The sequence below is a fragment of the Eumetopias jubatus genome, unplaced genomic scaffold (assembly GCF_037043125.1).
Source record: "Eumetopias jubatus isolate StellerSeaLion01/CBP00866 unplaced genomic scaffold, mEumJub1_p1.0 scaffold_2, whole genome shotgun sequence".
Lineage (NCBI taxonomy): Eukaryota > Metazoa > Chordata > Mammalia > Carnivora > Otariidae > Eumetopias > Eumetopias jubatus.
The window spans coordinates 123,049,462-123,068,086 of record NW_028274808.1 but is presented as its reverse complement, the minus strand read 5'-3'; positions in this window follow the sequence as shown (position 1 = coordinate 123,068,086).

The window sequence follows — 18,625 nt, the reverse complement described above, 5'->3', positions numbered from 1 at the left end:
GGTCAGCATATTAATCTAATCTATTAGAAAAATTAAAGTGGATTGATAGCAGCAATGACCTCAGTATATTTGAGGCAACTATTTAGTTTATTTCTCAATAATGATAAGCTGCTGTAGAATAGATTGTTTGATACAGGGGATGGCTTGAATGTGAGAACTGCTAAGACCTCAGCACCACAGAGCATTGTGCATGTTACATGTTATGAGCAGAATTCTGTCACCTCAAAATTCATATGTTGAAGTCCTAACACCCAGCACCTCAAAATGTGAATGTATTTGGAGATAGGGCCTTTAAAAGGTAATTAAGTCAAATGAAAATGAAATTAAGTCAAAATGAAAACTTTGGAGTATCCCTAATCCAACCTGAGTGGTGTCCTTATAAGGAAATTAGGATACAAAGAGACACCAGTGATTTGCACACGGAGAAAAGACCATGTGAGGACACAGTGAGAAGGTGGCTATCTACAGGCCAAGGAGAGAGGCCTTAGAGGAAACCAAACCTGCCAACATCTTGATTTTAGATTTCTAGACTTCAGAACTATGAGAAAATAAATACTGTTTAAACCACTTATTCTGTGGTATTTTGTTACAGCAGCCCTAGCTAATTAATACACTAGGAAGACCTGTCTTCAAATCAATGCAATGGCATCCAGAATGAACTGAGAAAGTAATGTTTGTTGTAGAAGTTTCCCCTACCTCAAGTATTTACCCAAGAAGTAAGAACACAAGAGAGCAAGTTTGCATTTGAAGCCCTGTGTCCAAGAAACATAGCTTAGACAATGGTACATACCAAGAATTCCAAACCATATTCTGATACATAGCAATAAAGGAGGATTAGGCAATAAATCTATTCTGAAATAAGACCAGGAGGTATTCTGTCAGGCAATTTGTACATACAGACAAGAACTTCTGATATGGGCAAAAGGTACTAAGCAGGATTTAGATCTAGAGTAAGAGGACTGGCAGAAATTAGTGAAGTACTGGGACCTTAGGCACTGATTAAGGGTTGGAGCAGGGCCACAATCCTTGATTACCAGAGAGAGTAGAATGGAGAACAGCAGACTCCGGTCTTATGTGAAGATAGAAAATGCTATAATCAAGAAGCTGAATAAGCCTTAGCTTCTTCCACTTTACCATTCTCCTTGCTAATACAGCAGATCTTTTTTTTTTTTTTTTTTTTAAGCTGGGGAACTTAACTAAGTCACTGTATGACTGACTTTTCTACTCTTTTTTTTTTCAATTATGTTCAGTTAGCCAGCATATAGTACATAATTAGTTTTTGATGTAGTGTTCAACGATTCACTCGTTGTGTATAAGATCCAGTGCTCATCACACGTGCCCTTCTTAATACCCATCACCTGGGTTACTCCATCCCCCTACCCTCCTCACCTCTGTAACCCTCAGTTTGCTTCTGGGAGTCCAGAGTCTTTCATGGTTTGTCTCCCTCTCTAATTTCTTCCCGTTCAGTTTTCCCTCCCTTCCCCTGTGGTCCTCTGCACTACTCATTATGTTCCACATATGAGTGCAGCAGAGCAGATCGTTTATCTAGATGGCTATAGAACAGACTTGGGGACATTGGAGCATTGATAGAGGGGTAAAGTGGGCTCATGAATGTGTATAGATTTATATGAGAATCAGTTAAACAGGGCTCAGTCAGAAGATTCTAAGTGTAGGGAAACTTGACTTAATTGGTTTAATCATTTATTCATTCACTCATCTAAATGCCAACATGTATGGAGAAACCACAATGTTGAGGATTCTTTTTGCCACAGTTGATTCAGTAACTGATGCTGAAGGTGGAGGATAGTGGGGAGGATAGTTTAGAAAGGGAAGCTATACCTAAAAGTAGAAATCAAATGTAATGAGTTATACAGGAAGAGGAAGAGAAGGAAGGGTGTGTATTACATTCATTTAGGTAATCTACAAATCAACAAATACTTGTTGCTCTTTTATAATGTGCCAGTTTTACACAGGTTTCAAGAGAGAATTTACAAAAAAAACACAACTAATGCATAATCTCAAATTTTAAGGAATGATTCTCTTAGCAGAAAAACACATTTACATGAAAACATAAACTTTGTGACTTAGTGGAAATGAGGAGTATGAAGAGTCTTATAGATGACCAGGGCACAGAAATATCAATGTGGTTTGGATTTTAACCGTGCTTTGTAAACAGGGTATGTAAATGGGAATTGGCACCAAAGAAGAAAGCATTGAAGCCAGACATCCTGAGCAAAGGTTTTGAATTAGGAGATTAGTGCAGCATATTTTTTTTTAAAACAGAAAACAAATGGACCTTACCAGAGGGAGATGATGAGTTGAAGAGAAAAGGGAATTAGTACGTATTGGTTTTCCCAGGAAGGAGACTCTGAGATGGAGAGTGGGCAGAAAATGCATTTGGGAGTGCTCTCAGAATCAACAGCTGTGGCAGGAAAGAGAAACAAATAGGACTGAGCAAAGGGAGAAATTGGGCTCTGAGGCTATCTCAGCAAAGGCCTCAAATGACCCAAGGGGAAACTCTGAAACTGGGATAATCAGTCAAAGTTGCAGCAAGGGAACTGAGCCTTTATAGTCTTATACTGACCTGTCAATTGAATACAGACCTCCCCCCAGGAAGGGATGTGATGTTGGACAAACCAGAGCTCTCCAGCTGAGCACAACTGCCAGAGCTGAGTGTAATCAGCTGGCAGCTGGGAGGAGACATGGGCAACATTTCAGTATCCTCTCCAGTCCTTGTGCTTCTCAGATTTATTTCTTTGTATATGTTCCTAGAGCAGATTTTCTAGGACTCCAGTTTTTTGGGAAAACTGCCCTAAACTCCTGATCATCCCTGATTGGTTTTGGTTATTTGGTTTGAGCCATACTCTTATTGGCTACCATCTGTCTTGCTCCTAAGGGAGACATATTCTTTTAGTCATCTCCATAATTCTGTGTGTCAAGCCACCCATTTACTCCCTTCTATGCTATGACCTTGCCACTAATTACAATAACTGCATCTACCTCATTTCTGGTGGCTAAGTTTCCCCACCTATCTTTTATTGCTTTGGGCTCCTAATTTCTCCATTGCTCTCAAAGAATGCAGTTCTATAACACTGTATCCTACCATCTACCTTGGCTTAACAGAGAACAGACATAACTGAACTTCTTTGTGATACTGATTCCCTTATTATCAACACATTCCTTATTACTCTGACAGAATGAACCCTCTGGGTGGTCCCAAGGAACATAGTCATTGGTGATATTTCAGACCTTACATAGTGTAATCATTCTAGCATGCCCTCTTTGCTGAGACTTTAAATCTCTTCTATGCTGTAACAATTTTGGCATTTCCACCACCCTTTGTATTGTTTATTTTTTGTTGATTTTTTTCAGCATTTAAGACCTATTCTAAAAATGTGTTGCTGAGACCTTTGTTAGGGTGTTAAATCCCACATTCCATGACAGTGCACCCATATTGATAATTTATCCAACTCTATGATCTTTCCCGCCATTCATATTTCACTTTCAGAACCCAGTCCCAAAAGTACCTCAACCTTCTAGTTCCTACTGATATATGTTGCCTCAGTTCTATATATCCTTGTGAGTATAATTCTTTTTCTCCATTAGCAGGCACAGCACTTCTCTAGTCAGGTTATATGAGGTCCTAGCCCTAATTATTATCCTGGTGTCCAGGAATGGAAGTACAGGAAATTCAGAGGGGATAACAGTGCTATGTTTTCTTATAGGTAGTGGCCTTTGCATCATCTTTAAGGCCAAGAAAGCAATAGCCCTTAATAAGGAGTGAGCCACCTTCACAGGCTTAGAGAGTTGAGGAATGTTTGGTGATTCAATATTTGAGTGCCTCGACACTGGCATCCCATTCGATGATGCTGGGCCCTGACCTTTGGATAGCAGACATGACTAGGTTTGGCATGTAACTCTCTTAGTAGTTTATGATTAAATTCTAGACCCGGTCTGCAGAGTTTTTCTGTCCTCAAGCTTGAAAAAGTGAGAGCCTCTTTGTATTCTAACAGGAAGACTTCTGACTTCCACTCATAGTTTTAATTACCAGTTAATTCTCCCAGCTTTTCATTATCCTTTTCCAAAGTATCAGTTGTACTTAGCAACATGCATCCAATTCCATTATCCTTATAGTTACTATTTCTGCATTGTTCTCAAACACCTGATACACTGGCCCTATTAATGCAATCTCTTCTACGGTCATATCATCACAGTTCACCACCAGTGAAAGTTTTAAGAATTCCATTTGATACTTTATACCAGCAGCCATGTGCACCACCAGTGATGGAGACCCAGCACCGGAGAGCTGGAGGACAATAAGCTCTAAAATGCCATCTTAGCATCTGCTTTCTCACACCTTTCTTAAGACTGCTCATGAAACCAATTGCTGCAGGTTGGGTTCCTCTGGAAGCAGAGTCTGAGGTGGAGAAGAGCATGCAGAAAACTAGTTAGGGAGTGCTCTTTAGACTCACACCTGGTACAAGGAAAAGGAAGAGGCAGGACTGAGCAAGGGAAAAGTTATGTTATACAGACCACAAAAGATTCTGCTGATCCCTGAGGGCACTCTGAAGCTGGAATAACTCCTTAGATTTAACCTGCTTGTGGTAAGAGGGCCAGACCTTCATACTCACATATCAGTCATTGAGTGTAGCTTGCTTCTGAAAAAGGAACCTGACCTGAGTTGAAGAAGCTCCTCCCATCTGAAGGCTATTTCTGGAGAGGTGATGATGAGGGCTTTAAGCCGGGACCACTTCTAGTGATGTTGTTTTTTTTATGTTTTTCAGTCCTAAAGAGGTAGCTGGGCAATGTATTACAACATCCATTACTGAGGAAATCTGAAAAAAAAAAGAATACTTTATATATTCATTTTGTATAAAGTTCCTTTCATTTCCTTACCGCTATTTACTTTGTATAATGACAAAATTTATTCAGTGTAACCAAATCTGAGCTATCACATAAAAGAACATAGAATTTAGTGAAATTGTGAGAACACAATCCCATTAATGTTGATTTCTTGACAACGTATCACAGATTACATAAAGTTAAGAGTTTACACAAAAAATTTTTTAACACGTATGATAAACTCATAATTACATAGATTCCCATGAAAATAATCAAAAATACTAAAGAGGTTGCAATAACCAGGGTGAGAGTTAATTAGAGTTCAAAAATATAAAAATCTTTTAGAAAGCAATATAGGAAGGGATCAAAGAAAATATGTATGTAGGAGAAGAGTTCACAGTTGCATTATGTACCACACAGAAGTTTCAAAGAGAATACAGCTTCAGGTTATTAAAAAAAAAATAGATTGTTATCCTGCAATAGAATACCACTTCTAATCTATCGAAAGAATCATGTTGGAATGCTTGTTATAAACACAGAGTTCTGGTCCTATTCCAAACCCATCAGATTATCCTAAATTGGGTGACCCCAAAAGAAAACCCTGAGAAAAGTGTTTGAGTACAAAGAACATATTTGGAAGGGCATCCCAGGAAGCAATGGTAAGGGAGTGGGGAAATGAACCAGGGAAGGAGAGGAAGCCAAGAAGTTGTGATCATTGAGCAGATTACAGTGAGGATATTTGGAGCTCAAAATTATTGGAGAATTCTGGGGCCATGTAAATAGTTACAAATAGTTATTCCACCAAGAGGCAAGGAATTTCAAGCCCCCATTAGTCATTGGCTGAGATCTATTTCCAGGAACATTAATACTTCATCACTTCTTATCTGTCCTGTATGATCAAGAAAGAGCCCCCAAGAGGATATTTGCAAGTGCTTATAGTGGTTGTGCCAGAATAGTGAGTGCAGAGTAGATATGGATGGGGCACTAACAGTGTCTGCCAAGAGACTTTTCAGAAGAGGAACATGGAATTAATATTTTTAATATGATTGCTACATAGTTCATATGATCAAATAAGCTTATACAACACTGCTCTATTACATACTAATGGAAAGCTATGCATATGTTAGAAATGACCACTATAAAGATATTACCTCCACTGGAAAGTAGGTAGTCACAGGGTTGGAAGGGCCAACTGATAGGAGTGAACACAACCAACCAATCAAAGGGACTCAATAGCCACCTAATCAGAAAGCACTAGATGATGAATAGCCATGTAATCTTAGTATAAATGGAATTTGGGGAGCCTTGCCTATTTAAAAGATGCTCTTGTTATTTGCTTATGTGAGTTTAAAAAGATATATTAAAATTGATAACAAGTTTTTAGCCCACTATCTACTAGGCATTTAATTTCTTGGGAATTTTTCATTATACTTTAAATAGAAAGATGCTTTAAGGCAAAAATATATTGAAGGTTGTCTGAAGTAATGAAGTTAGGTTCCTCCAGATGTGGACTGTATCCCTCAGGATTCATGATGAGTAGCCATATTTGATAGATCACAGTGATACTCTTTTAAGTTTTAAAGAGTGGGCTCATCAGCAATAGGAATGTTTGCTGCCCCAGATATAATTGTGTTCAATCTAAGACCTGAATTGTTACAGTGCTACTCTTAATGATATGTACTGGAAACCAAGTTTGAAACAAAAGAAATATTAGAAAGCATTATATAGTACATTTGTACAGGCTACAAAGCATTAAAGAATCATTCATATTCACGTTTCTTGCTGTGTTTTCTTAGGGTATTTTAAACAGTTCAGTTTTCATTTTGAGGTTCATAACAGTATATTAGAAGTGGTGAGCAGGAACTAAACCATGAATGGCCTTATCAACCAGAGTGAAAGAGTTGAATTTTACTCTAAATGCATTTTTCCCTAAGCTATTGAATTATTTGAAACAAAGGATTACACACCATTGTTTTTAAAGAGATCACTCTCAGGAACTAGAGGGAAGCAAGGATGAATAGTTAGGAGAGTACTGCAGTGATCCAGATGATAAAGAGAAAGGATTTATACTACAGAGTGGAATTTGATGAAACAGAATGGACAGATTTGAGATAAATGTTTCAGATGAATTGCTAGATCTAACTGCTGAACTGGATGTGGGGCCATGAATATTTTGATATTTGGAGAACATGGACAATATCTGCCACACTATTATGCAAGAATGAAGACAAAGTAAAGATATTTTCCAATTAACAAACTGTTAATGTTGGCTATCATCAGATTTCCTGAGGATGTTCTAAAAGCTCCATCTTAGGGCACCTGGGTGGCTCAGTCAGGTAAGTGTCTGCCTTTGACTCAGGTCATGATCTCAGGGTCCTGGGATTGAGTCCCACATCAAGCTCCCTGCTTCTGCCTCTGCCTCTCTATCTCTCTCTCTCATGAATAAATAAATAAAATTTAAAAATAAAAAATAAAAGCTCCATCTTAGGAAAATTAATATTAAACCTCAAAAGCTGGACTAAGATACAGCAAGGAATAATGACAAATACTTTTGCTAACATATGGTAAACTTTTACTGCATAAGACAATGACAAAATGATGTCTGTAGAATTTTTTAAATGATAGAATTAAAATACAGAAAAAGAATGACATGAAAATGCCAAGAGATGAACAGGGTTAGAGCATCCTAAATTCCTGTACTGTTTAAGAGGAGGGTTAAGATGTGGATTCATTTCAGACTTTGTTATATATGCAAACTAAAAATGTGAGTATACACTAAAAAATAGAAAGAGAATGTATAACTTTCAATCCAAAGAATAAAAAAAAAATCAATAAATGAAAGAAAAAGAAACCTCATAGCAAGGAAGATGGGGAGAAAAAGCCTGGATATAGCTGGGTAAAAAGAAATCACAAAATAAAATGCCAGATGGAAGGGGGGAGGAATAATGGGCAATATAGGGTGAAAAGGAGTGGGAGATACAGGCTTCCACTTATGGAATGAATAAGTCACAAGAATAAAAGGCACCGTAAAGGGAATATAGTTAACGATATTGTAATAGTGTTGTATGGTGACAGATGGTAGCTACACTTCTGGCGTTCATAGCATAACATATAGAGAAGTTGAATCACTATGTTGCACACCTAAAACTAATGTAACTTTGTGTGTCAACTATACTCAAAGAAAAAAAATTAATGGTGTAATAAATACAAATACCTTTATCATCACAATAAGTGTAAGTGGATTAAATTTACCATTTAAGAGGCACCTGGGGGGCTCAGCCAGTTAAGCATCTGCCTTTGGCTAGGGTCATGAGCCCCAAGTTCCAGAATCGAGCCCCACATCAGGCTCCTAGCTCAGCAGAGAGCCTGTCTCTCCCTCTGCCCCTCACCCTGTTCATGCTCTCTCTCTCTTTGTCTCTCTTGCTCTCATTCTCAAATAAATAAATAAAATCTTTAAATAAATAAATAAATAAATAAATAAATAAATAAATAAATAAATAAATTTACCATTTGATATTCAAAGATTGACATTTTCTACACAATCCAGCTAAATGCTTTTTAAAATAAAATACATACCTATACCACAATGACACAGAAAGTTTGAGAAATCAGAATGGATAAAATACACTAGGCATATGCTATTCAGGATATAGCTGGTATGGCTATATAAACATCAAATAAATGATACTCTAAGATAAAAAAAATTATTAGAAATACAATGCTTTGTGGGATACATGGGTGACTCTGTCAGTTAAATGTCTGCCTTTGGCTCAGGTCATGCTCTCAGTGTCCTGGGATCAAGCCTCACATTGGGCTCCCTGTTCAGTGGACAGTCTGCTTCTCCCTCTCCCTTTGCCCCTACCCCCTGATTGTGCATGCTGTCTCTCTCTCTCTCTCTCTCTAATAAATTTTTAAAAAATTTAAAAAAGCAATACAATGCTTTTGACATACTAAATATTGATTGATCTGCCATATGTAATATATAATAATTCTCATTATGCTTATATTTAATATGAATTGACTCACCATATATTATATATAAATTCAAAACATGCATGCATCTAATAACATCACCCCAAAACACAGAAAACAAAAATTAATAGAATTATGAGAGATCAACATATAAATTTATGTAATATATGAAAAATAGTGAAGAATTTGTGGTTTTGATTCTTGATGTTAAATTCTTATTTCTATTTCTAGTTATCTAATGTGCAAAAAACCACCTTGAAACTTAGCAACTTTAAGCAACAACATTTATTTTTCTCTTGAATCTGTTATTTGAGCAGACTCAGTAGAGACACTTGCCTCTGCTCTACTTAACCTCATGTGAAGTGGCTCAATGGCTAGAGATCACCTGAAGGCTTGGCAGCTGATGTTGTCTGGCAGCTGATTTTGTCACTCAGCTGAGACTTTAGCGGGGGTATTCATCAAAACACATATTTGTGGCCACTAAATATGGCCTAACATTCTTCATGACATGGTTGTTGGGTTCCAAGGGTGAACAGAGAGAGAGTTGGGATGGGGAGAGGGCTAGGAAGAAGCTACATCACCTTTTATAACCTGGCCTTGAAAGTTACACAGCATCGCTTCCACTGCATTCTGCCAAAACAGTCACAAATACCTGCCTAAATTTAAGTGGCAGGCAAACAGCATCTACCTATTGATTAAGTGGCTAGGTTCTAGAACAGAATATAGAACTGGAAATTTTGCAGTGCCCTCTTTTTTAAAAATGCAATATGCTATAATCTTATACTAGAAATATGGGGGAAAAGAAGCATCTTATCAATCTGACAAATAATTACTCAAACTTAACTACTCTGCCTATTTACCTTACTTTAAAATAAGTATCTTGGATAACCAGAGAATTCATTGCCATCTTTATCCGTACTCTTTTAAAACATAAATCAATTTTTGAACTGTAAGACTTGTTAGACCACCTAAAACTTATTATCTAAAGTAATTACCTATTATCAGAAGCAGTACTTTCTTCATTAATAGGTGGAAGAAGTTGAAAAAGTGCAATTGGAATAAGAAACAAATGAAGCCTGTTTTAATAATTGCTTTGCATGGAGTTTGCCTTAGCTGTTAAAAACCCCAGACCAGTAAACAACTTAGGTCAGAGCATAAGATACTCTTCAAAACACTTATACATTTGAAGTTCAACGAGGGAATAAGTTTTTACTTATTTTCAAAGCCAGATTTTTTTCTCAATAAATGGGAAAAAATGCCAATATACAATCATACTGAGGTTTTATTAACAATGTGCCCAAAAAACTAGTTTTTTGTTTCTTCATTTTTTTTTCACCTTGTTTACCTTTCTCCAAGGGATAACATCTGTAGGTGATGGCCTCCACATTTTGATTCATTTTAGGTCATAATTCCAGTGATAGCAGCACTGTATTGACATTTGTGTTTCCTCCATAGCATTCATTGGGGTGTACTCCTTTTGAGTACTCCATATGAGGGCAAAAATGATCACAATCATTTGCCGAAAAATTGTATTGGAAAATGTCACTTGAAAAAAATAATAAGGGTACAGAAGATTGGAACAACAAAATTAACAAGTTTCCACTAAAGTGCACATATCTGTTTTCTCTAATGATTTGGAAATATATTGTAAGTAGATAGAAGACTTATGAAAACTAGTAATAGGCCATACAGTAACAAACCATTATCATTTAATACATGTCTTCTACTAGAATTTTAAGTGCTTTATAGTTTTTGTCATTATTGTAGGTAACTTTAATATAAATTTTATTTTATAACTTTTTTGGTATGTAGGAATGTGCTTCTATACACTAACTTACATTAAGGGAACTTACTGAACTCTTTTATTACTTCTGAGAATATATCTGTGGCTTCTCTCTGTGTTCAGTGTGCACAAGGACTCTGTGGACTTCTGGAAGAGAAAAATGGGGATGTAAGGACTGTTGGAACCAATTTTGACTTTCTTGGTGGAGGGCAGGCACTCTGTTCTGGAATTCTTGTTCCCAGTGCTTAGTTTGGTGGTACAGTTTCCAATCCATCTCCCTGGCCCTCACCTGCATTACTCAAGGTGTGGCCTCAGCAGGAGGCTCGCCATTCTAAATGCATTCAGTAGGATAACATTAAGATTTATAAATAGCTCTTATAAAGCAAAGACTGGTTATGTGGAAAACCTCTTTTAGAGAGGAAAAAATCAATTATTACTCACTTAGGTAATTGCCATTAATAAATTGCTTTTTAATCCACTCACTCCTCAATTTAATAGATGTAAATACTTCACTGACATATTTTTCTAGTAGTTTTCTTTGGTTCCTCATATTTATTATCATAAATATCAATGGCATTTTATCTAGGGATTATATTGAATATTCCCAAATAAGCAAAGCCTGTAGTTAAATATTCTGTCCTGGTATACTGATTCCTCAAGTAGTATTGAAAATATCAGTGGACTATACAACTGTTTATTTTTTAGGATTTGAGAGATATTTTGAAGGCACCCCTGTTTCTATCTGAAAATATAGTTTCCAGTTGTGAGAACGTAAAATCCTACAATGAGATTCAAATAGTTATTGTTAAATTGTTAAAAATCAAATAATTCAGGGATATCATGGTCATATATTATCTGAAATTGCCCATATTTTAGTTCACCCTATTATTGTCATAAATAAAAAAAACTTACCCCGAAATCAAGCTCATAAAACACCTCCTAAACAGAAGTAGCACAAAAATCATTTGTCAAACAGGTCTGGCATTTGATTAACAATATAAGGGGGTCCTAGGTTATGTTAACACCTTTCAGTTATGAATGTCTTATGTGGAATTAGATGTTTCTGACTATGAGACAAAGACCTTGTGGAAATGAGATATGAAATATGGACAAATGTAATGAGAGATGTGAAGTCACTGGGAACACATTCATAAATGGAGAGGTTGGGGTGGAAAATGTGTGCAAGAATGATACAAGGAAATACACTCATACTCATGTTGTCTGAGAACAGATTCAATATGAACTCTAAACAAAGTAAAATGTAGTCTGAATATCATATTCATCAATTTTAAGTAATTAAATACATTTTGTATGTGTCAACAGAGATCTTATTGTTGACATGTATAGTAATATTTCAAAAATTCATCTTTAAGTATAAAATTTGAAGTCCAAAAAGAGACATGTAATAAGATTTTGGAAGTCTCATAAGCCTGAATTCCAGTCTAGAGTGTGGAGAAGAGAAATGTACTTCTATACTAGTTGGGTAAATGCTAGTTAGATAAATACACTTAAATAAATACATGGGTCTGGGCCTTAGTTTTCTCCTTTAAAAGAATGACTCTCATCAATTTTACCTAATTCTCAGGAAGACTGTTAAGTTGGTGATTTGGGATGTTTTGAGAGGAAATCTTATATTCATTCATTCATCAGAGCCTTCTTAAATGCTTATAATACACCACCACTCAGATTAAGAAGGATAAAGTCTTGGCTTTCATAAAGCTCACGTTCTAACAAGTGTGGACAGATAAAGAAATATATAATATGCCAGATGTTAACAAGTGTTTAAAACACACACACACACACACACACAACGAAAATTAAATCAGTGTGGTAGTATGGTCTGGGGTTCTGTTCTACCAAAAGTGGTCAAGAAGTCATTTCTACAAGGAGCCATCTGAGTAGGGGTGTGAAGGAGGCAAGCTAGTGACTGAGCTGGTTACCTTGGGAGAGAGTAATCCAGGCAAAGCAACATACCACAACAAATGTTCCAAGACTGAAAGCAAGAATGGCATATGCAAAGGACAACAAAGAGGGTAGCATGGTTGAGAGAAGTGAGTGAGGGTAAGAGGAAAGAGGGGTAATGTTTTCCAGAACTCATAGGCTCTTACTCTGAGTTACACTGCAAGCCGTGGGAGATTCTTAGAAGGCGAATAGCATGGTCTTACTTAAGTGTTAGCAGGATCACTTGGGCTGCTGTAGGGAGGAAGAACCTGGGAGTGAGATGGCATGGGTAGGATTAAAGAACATGTCCTATTGTGGTAACCTAGGTGAATGATCAGGGTGACTTTGAATAGGATGGTGGCGGTGAAAGTGGTGAAAAATGGTCAGTTAGCTTTGGGTTCTATTTTAGAGAGCCAACAGGATTTGTTGATGGATTCGATGTGGTATATAAAGGAGTCAAAAATGGCTCCAAAGTTATCATTACATCTTTTCAAAGAGTACAAAAAAATTAGGAATAGATAAATGTACAGCCTTGAAATGTTTTGTTTCTTCCCCCTCATGGTTTGGATCAGTGGTTCTCAAAGCTGGGTGTGTAGCAGAATCATCTAGAAAGCAACCAGAGAGTGCAGAGGCCAGCACACTGATGCAGAATAACACCTGAGCCTCTGTATTTTACCAAGTTTCCCAGGCGATTGTAACACATGTTTGAGTTTAAGAACCATTGGTTTAGGTAAAGAAAAATCTTTTCAGGATATTTACTAACAGCTAAAGTCTTTTTTCAACAAATCCAAAAAATAAGTTAGAAATTTACTTATTTTCATTCTATGACTAGGGACTGTTTTTGTTTTTGTTTTTAAGATTTTATTTATTTGAGAGAGAGAGAGATAGCGAGAGAGCATGAGCAGGAAGAGGAAGAAGCAGGCCGCCCGCCCAGCAGGGAGCCTGAGGACGCAAGCGGGGCTCCATCCCTGGACCCTGGGATCATGACCTAAGCCGAAGGCAGACTCCTAATGAACTGAGCCACCCAGGTGCCCCCCCTTTTCTAGTATATGTTGTTTAGCATTTACAGAGTAGAAAATGAATCTCATTAAATTAATCATAGATTTTCTTTTCTCTCTGACATTTCCTTTTCTGCTTAGATTTAATTCCCAAACTGAATAACTTTCCCAGTTTCCCTATTGTGTTTGAAAACTGCATTTATTCCTGGTGCCTGTTGCCCATAACCAGGCAGGTGAGTGTGTAATTCACTTAGTGTTTCCATACACGGAGGAATATTTGCTGGCACAATGGAACACCGTGCTAATAGTTTCTGTTTTGATACACTCACCTTCTTGCTCTTGGGGCTTTAAATTTCCCATTGTGCCCTCATTCTTCCAACAGAGGAAATTGTACCACCCACGGGGATCATGCTGTGTTTTCAAATCCTGAGGTAATGCAACAATGGTCATTCCTGGAAATGGGGAAACCCCGAGAGAGGAAAACAGTTCTTGTATCTGGGTCATCCCAGCTGCTGCCGGCTTAAGAAACAAGCACGAGAAATCCAGGCACACAGCACCTCTGGTTTGTACCCATTCCTTTTCACACAGCAGGCGGCCTGTGCGTGGCTGAGAGGACGCGTGATGAGATGCAGTGGAGTGATGGAGACTTCAGAAGTGAGAACAGAACGTGGGGATAAAATATTGGACAAAAATGCAAATGAAGTAAAGGTAATGGCCAGCATTACCAGGCTCCGTTGCTTTCAATAACACAGATGCTTTCAAGAAGATGAATTTCTAGGACAAGAGACAGCACAGATACCATCTAATTGACAGAACCGTTATGGACAACTGATTCTATTATTTTCAACAGGCTGAATCAGAGAATCTGTACAAACATAGTCATACCTTGTTATAATATTCAAAAGAGAAAAATGTATAGAAAAAAACCTGAATTTAACTTTTTCATATACTTTCACATAAATATCAAAAGATGCAAAGTTTTTCAAAATGACTCAGAGTATAAGCCTGAAAAATAGAATCTATGTGATATTAATTAATTTAGTTAACATCATTGACCCTTGAAGGAAAAATCAAAAGCAAAATCCTCTCAATCTGATAGCCATCTTTCATTCATTAACCTTCTAAACAAAACCACTTCTTGAAGACTCATACATCACCCACATGTATGGAATTATCTGAAAGCATATAATTCTAAAAAATGATTACAGTGGATTTCCATAAACTGAGGCAACATACAGTATTTTACTAGATCTTAATATATGGATAGGTAATTGTAACATCTTATCTAAATTTGTTGGCTCAATTATACAAAAAAATATTTTTTCTTTCATTTTAAAACCAATTTTCTGACAAAATTTTTTTCTCGGTTTTAAACCAGAGAAATATATATTAGGAGATATTTTTGCAAAGATATTTCTAAAGCTATAAATACCTATCTTTTTTTCTGTATTTATTATTTTAGAAGCAGGCAACCAATGAGAAATATCATTGAATAATATCTGCATTTTAGTTTCCTTTCCTGTTCGGTCCTTGTTCTACAAAATTTGTAGGAACATCATGAAGCTCATTAAAATTCGTAGGAGATATGTGCCTCATAAATGTAAGATTACTAACTTTTTTTAAATTGAGTTAGACATCACAGAGATTTAGACACATGCCATATTTGGAAGTCTCCAAACATAGAACCGGCCTTACATTTTCCCAGGGATACTGGTGAATCAATACTTTAGTGAAATGGATTTTTGTTGTCTTTTAAATGAGAAAGAACTTTTAAAACTATAAAGAGCTTACAGGGAGTAAAAGTTTGGGCATCATTAAAAATATCCATCTGTGTCACAATTGTAGGTTGAGGATCACAGTCAGTCTCTGGCTCTAGGAAGCAGCCATTAAACAATTGAAGTTGATTTTTATAAGATCAAGTAAAGCTTACCCAGTTTCCTAAACTCCACATTCAATTAGGCAGAACTTTATAATAGAAAAAATTTACTTGAGCTACTGGCTCAATAAATTGTTTCTTCATTTAGCAAATGTTTACTGAATTATCATTCAAAGCACTTCTTTCTAAAGAAGGGGGTCATAAATTTGGGGGGGGTCACATTCCTTTGAGAATCAAATGAAAACCAAGATCTCTCACTGCCCCACTCCTGCACATACAAACAAAATCATACTTAGAATATCAAGAGGTCTTCTAGCCATCTGAAATCCAGATGAAGAATTCCTCAGCCCCTGAATGCCTGGGTGGCTCAGTTGGTTAAGCGACTGCCTTAGGCTCAGGTCATGATCCTGGAGTCCTGGGATGGAGTCCCACATCAGGCTCCCTGCTCAGCGGGGAGTCTGCTTCTCCCTCTGACCCTCCCCCCTCTCATGTGCTCTCTCTCTCTCATTCTCTCTCAAATAAATAAATAAATAAAATCTTTAAAAAAAAAAAAAAGAAGAATTCCTCAGCCCCAAGGGGACTAAGGTTGATTCATTTAACACTCACTTATTGAGCACTTGCTTTTTCCTAAGAAATGTCCTATGGACTGAAGACACACAGGGAAATAGCTCCCAATCCTAGAAGGCAACATGCACGTTTTGGGTAAGCGGTTTACCTCGCTGAATCACACAAATGACTTCATTTGGCTTCACAAAAGTGAATAGGAAGTAATTATGATGATTACAGTTTTGAATATGGTAACAGAATTGAAAATACTCAGCTGAAGAAAACAATGAGCTTTTTCTTTCCCTTTCCTCTTTCTTTTCTTTCTGTTTTTTGCTGCCATAAAATATAGGTGATCATGAAATCTAAGTTTTGCTTTTAAAAAAAGTATGTTATGGCTTATAGTTGAGTTAATAAGCATTTTTGAGTGCCTACAATATGAAGAGCACTACATTAGATACAATTCTAAGTATTTTAGAGCCATCTTTTATTTCCATCTATTTCTGTGCTTTCATAATCATGTGTTCTCTTTCACTGAGCACTTGCCTCTGAAAAACGGTATTTTAACACTTGACTGTCTCTTTAGCAAAAGTCATCTTATTGAAATGATAAAATAGACCATATCCTGCTGAGCATAATATTGTGTGAGCAAACAGAGAAAAGGAATAAAGATTTGCCTAACATTGATGAGTGTAAGGAAAAATAAACCAAATGTCAAAAGATAAAGGATAAATGCCAAAAATATATACATACACATACACATATGACACACAGACCATGCAGTTCTATGCATTGTGACAGTGATATTCAGATAAGGAGGTATAACAGTAAACTATCCCTCCATTTATATTTTATACTTTCTTATTTGAGATCCAATTCACTGGGTCACTGGAAGGGAGGTGAGTGGACTGAGGTAGGCAATATAAACAGGCAAAATAATGGAGAGGGATCCCCTTAGAGGCCCCCTGGGAGTTGTTCATGAAGTGGGTGTGCTTTTAGTGGAGAGGGAGAGAGACCCAATGCCACACTTCTGTTTCTGCAACTATTCTTCACCTGGGAAATAAAGCAAGAAACGCAAATAATAATCATCATAAAAAAAGGAAAGGACAGCAGAATAACAAATAACCACATGCAGTCACTTCAGACCTATTCTGAAACAACAGAATACACTTTAAAAAGTAGTAAAAACAATAAAAATCCAGTCATTGTGAAAAAGGAGAGCCTTCCCTGCAATAAAGGCAGTCAATAAAGAAGCTCTCTCATTTAAACATCAAATGCACATTGTTTTGCAACACCTGTTATTCAGCCATAATAGCTTTCTTAACCTGTCAAAGTGTTTAAGCTGAGGAAAAGAAATGGGCCTCCAGCTGTGCAGTTCTGTGGAGAAAGCCTGTGCGAAGCGATATTAGTTTAATGAAATGTGTACAGATTGTAATTGTGGTAATAAGAGGGCAATTCCCTGAGGTGCCATAGGAAGGCGGTGAGCACAGCCAGGCAGAAAACAGAAGCTTGCAGGCTGAGGGAGAAAAATGCAGCCTGCTCTGGAGAGAGGGCAGGGAGTGAGGCGGAAAGACCAGGAAAGAGGAATCCTGTGAATGTGTTTTCCTCAGATTCACTCTAGGAAAGAAACCAGGTCTACAAAGGGTTAAAACCCTCTCCTCACAGCACAGCTGACCCAGAGCTAATCTGAATCAGAGTTAACTCTGTGCTGCAGGTGCTGGGCAACACAGGGGAGATGGCTCTCAGTCTGTGACAAGATGACAATGACCCTTCTGAAACTCATATTCAGGATGAGAGACAATGAATAATCAAAAATAAGTGAGGTGTAAAGGGAGCGATACAGAAGACGAGACCAAAATACATGGCAAATCAAATAAGCTTTACCTTATTTTTGTATTTATCTAGACATCATCCTAGGATTTACTCTGAAAAGATCATACTTTAAGGGTCTTCCTGAGAGAAGGAGCCACTTCTATCCGTTACTTGATAGACAATCAATTTGTCATTATTTTAAACTTCCTGAATAATTTAAAAATTGAAGGTGAGGCATGTGTAGCAGGTCTCCACAGACCAGCATTATATTTCTAGTTCTTTTTCTAAGTAGCTCTGTGCCTTTGGGCAAGTCACAGAACCTCTCTGGACCCCCATTTTATTATCTGTAAATCTGAGGAAGTCAGTCTAAGCAATTACTCTGCATGAGGCCTGTCAGTGCTCCCTTATTACCTAATACCATCAGGGTTCATTTTAATCTTGACCCTTCTCTCTCCTCAGGGCTCATGTCCTACCAACATGACTGTTGAGTTTTGGACGATTGTACCCAAATCCTAGTGCTTCCTCATCTATTTGATGTGATTTAATTCCTCTTCAACTTCACATGTGGTTTTCCCTCTCTCACAATTTTATTCAACTGGCTCAATTCTGTTTGTTCTACAAGATGAAGCTAAAGGTGCTCTTCCTGTGTAATCTTGTCTAAGCTGGAATGTTTCCTCCATTCCCCCCACTCTTCCTTCAATTAGCAGTTCAGACGACGCTTCTTTCAGAAAGCCTTCCCTGAGTGCCCAAGTCTAGGCAAAGCATTCATCCCGTATGTTCCAATAGCTTCTTCTACTGCCCACATCATGATGTCAATCTATATTGTCATTGCACAGTCCCTAATATCAATTAGATTCA